Below are 3,480 nucleotides of genomic sequence, written 5' to 3'. Positions count from 1 at the left end.
TACTTTCATTTGAAGTCACCATAATGGCGATCGGTGTTTGCTTTAGTTGGGCTCTTGAACCTTGACTTTTTAAAAATAGTTTTTCTTTGGTTGCTTAAATTAGCTGTGTTGAACACAGTTTTTATAGCAAAAAAAGCCAAAAGAATATATGATTAGATAAAACTGGTGTTTGTGATGTCAAGACCTTCATGAACTAGTCTGATTCACTGATCTCACCTAATGTTTAATCTCTTATTAAGTGTGTGCTATATTAATACTCTTGAATTTCACCACTGATACTACTTCAATCATTGTGAAACATTCCTAAGCATAATAAGCACATAATAAATCACCAGCTTCTTATTACTAACCAGTGTGACTTTATGTCATATGTGTACAAAAGTTCTAATTGATTGAGATTTTAGGTGTTCTACTTTCATTTGAAGTCACCATAATGGCGATCGGTGTTTGCTTTAGTTGGGCTCTTGAACCTTGACTTTTTAAAAATAGTTTTTCTTTGGTTGCTTAAATTAGCTGTGTTGAACACAGTTTTTATAGCAAAAAAAGCCAAAAGAATATATGATTAGATAAAACTGGTGTTTGTGATGTCAAGACCTTCATGAACTAGTCTGATTCATTGATCTCACCTAATGTTTAATCTCTTATTAAGTGTGTGCTATATTAATACTCTTGAATTTCACCACTGATACTACTTCAATCATTGTGAAACATTCCTAAGCATAATAAGCACATAATAAAACTATGGCAGAACTTAAACACACACAGACATCAACAGTCAGCCTATGAATCTCAACATTGGTGACAATCCAAAAAAATAGTTCATGCTGCAATGCATGCTGGGAGTTTTGTACTGACACCCAGCATGAATTGCGGCATGATTTTTTTAAATTAATAATAGTCACCATTGTTGAGATTCATGTGCTGATTCTTGATGTATGTGTGTGTCTAAACGGTGCTGTAGCTCTAAAGGTTTTGTGCATAAAATGTTTTTAAATTTCATTACAATACTTCGACAACATATCTTGTAGAATCATATTAGTGCCATAAACAATAAAAAAATTAATCATCCCATATTATTAGATGCTAATTGAGATCAGTGAATAAGGTCATGAGATGATTACATCATCGTTAATAGATATCAAAACCACTTCATTACAATTTCTCTCGGCTCTTCTTGTCATAACAAATGTGCTTTACACACACAGATACAACAGCAGAGACAAGCTGTCATTAAAGGGTCAAGAGCCCAACTAAAGCAACCACTGATCGCCAAAATGGTGAGGCCAAACAAAACATTTTCAATACAATATAAACCTTGGTTAATTCTCAAATAATTTTTGTAGATATATGACAGAAATAAAGTGAGTCTGGTTAGTAATGAGTGAAGCTGGTAATGCTGTTTGTGGAGTTGTGTAATCCTCCTCTGCTGTTTTATTTTGGTTGATTTCATCTAAGGCTGTGGCTGAAGTCAGTTGTAGTTTTGTTTCTTGCTCTTTCCTTCAGTGATTCTGCTTGTTAACAGCAGCTGTTCATCAGTGTCTGAATTCACTCATTTGTTTTCAATCACTCGGTCTAGTGGACTATATAGTGAACTAATGTAGGGAATAGTGAATGAGGCTGTAGGGTGTGATTTCAGACACAGTCTATGAGTGTTGACTCTGAGGCTACTTTCTCGAAAACAAAGGTTAGATCTATTACAGTTATTCACCGGAAACTTACTGTTAATCATTTAACAGCTTTTTACTGTGGCATTTCTACAGTCTTTTACAGTTAAAATCACGATCATTTTTACAGTGTGGCCTTGTTTGCAGCTTGTGGTGAAGCCTCTGTGTTTGCTCTGGTGAAGTCTTCTCTTGATTGTAGACTTTGACAGAGACTCGTCTGCCTCCTGGAGAGTGTTCTTCTCTTGGTTGATGTTGTGAAAGGGTTTTTCTTTACCATGGAGAGGATCCTCTGATCATCTAGCACTGTTGCTCACCAGTGCGTTCTTGTTTTCTCAGAATGTACCAAACTGTTGATTTGTCCGCTCCTAATGTTCCTGCTATCTCTCTGATGGATCTGTTTTGTTTCTGAAGCCTAATAATTGTCTGTTTCACTTGTATGGAGAAATCTTTGACTGCATGATGTGCTTCACAGCAACAGCTTCCAAATGCAAATGGCACACTTAGAATCAACTCCAGACCTTTTACCTGCTTAATTGATGTAGAAATAACCAAGGAATAGCCCACATCTGTCCATGAAACAGCTTTTTAGTCAACTGTCCAATTACTTATGATCCCTTGAAAAAGGTATATATTAAAGAGCTGTAATTCCTTAATCTTTCCTCCAATTGTGATGATTAAATTAAAGCGCAGAGTGTGCACTTTAAGCCCATATTCATTATTTAACTGTAACTTGAATATGTTTTGATCAGCAGCTAAAATAATAAAAAATTGTGCCTGTGTCCAAATATATATGGACCTAACTGTAGTTTGAGGTAGACAAGCAACCTTTTTTGAAGTATATGCTGACTGTTTTTTGATAATATTTATTTTCCATCAATTTAAAGCTCTCTTATGTAATCTTTCTGTGTCTCTGCGTTTCCATTGTTTCCTTTTGAAAATGAACAACAATAGTCAATCAATAGTCATGCAATGCTTAACTTTCTGTAATAAATATTTTCTAGCATAAGCCTCAAACCTAAAATCTAACATATTTTCCCATTGCCTAAGCAAATCTTTAATGCAGCACTTATGCTCATCAGCTAAGAAAGAGATGAGCACAGACAATCCTAGAAACTCGGGCGGATTTTAAAACCTCAGAAATGTTGGAAAATTTCTTAAACAAATAAATAAACATGAGCAAACAATTAATTAACAGTCTGTCTGTCTGTGTGTGTGTGTGTGTGCATGCCTGTGAGTCACTTTCACAGAGTGTCAGATGTCTTATAAACTGTCCCATTTTCCAATCACAGATTTGGATGTTGACTGTTAATTGCAGATTTTAGAGAGGAAGAGCTGAAATAAGATGTAGAATTGTCTAGGGTAAGCATAGACTCTCTTTGTGTGTGCTACAATTAGACTGTGAAGTGACAGACATTGTATAAGCTTTTGAGAGGCACTCAATTACGTTTCAAAAGCATGTGTGGATGCTTGACTGGGATTTCATCCTGGTATGAAGACACTGAAGGGCTGAGTTACATAAACACAGCGCAAAGGCTGTATACATATGAGGCCTGATATGTGTGTGTGGTGAAGAGTGGACGAGGTGAGGAGAGCACAGCAGAAGGCTTCGTTCTCCAGTGATGTGCGGTGTGGCGCGGCCTGCTGCTCCCTGGATCCCCAGGCTTGCCTGAGCAGGCGGCCCAATCACAGCCTTCCATGTGTGGGGATCGATGGCACTCTGCAGCCCTCATCCTCACCCCCACCAGCCTCTCCTCCATTAAAGCCAAGTAGGCGGCAAGGAAACTGTAATTGGAGAGAGCCACAGGGAGTGTGTGTG

At 37.3% G+C, this 3,480-nt stretch overlaps 1 pseudogene; it reads right to left on the bottom strand.

Annotated features, from left to right (window-relative positions):
- LOC107731481 (uncharacterized) overlaps positions 1-3,421 on the bottom strand; it is an 11,321-nt pseudogene extending 7,900 nt beyond the window's left edge.
- Between the last annotated feature and the right edge of the window lie 59 nt (positions 3,422-3,480).

Source organism: Sinocyclocheilus rhinocerous, unplaced genomic scaffold (genome assembly GCF_001515625.1).
Source record: "Sinocyclocheilus rhinocerous isolate Xijiao unplaced genomic scaffold, SAMN03320098_v1.1 scaffold1811, whole genome shotgun sequence".
Lineage (NCBI taxonomy): Eukaryota > Metazoa > Chordata > Actinopteri > Cypriniformes > Cyprinidae > Sinocyclocheilus > Sinocyclocheilus rhinocerous.
The sequence above is the reverse complement of the archived record's forward strand: the minus strand, read 5'-3'. Positions and strand labels throughout refer to the sequence as shown.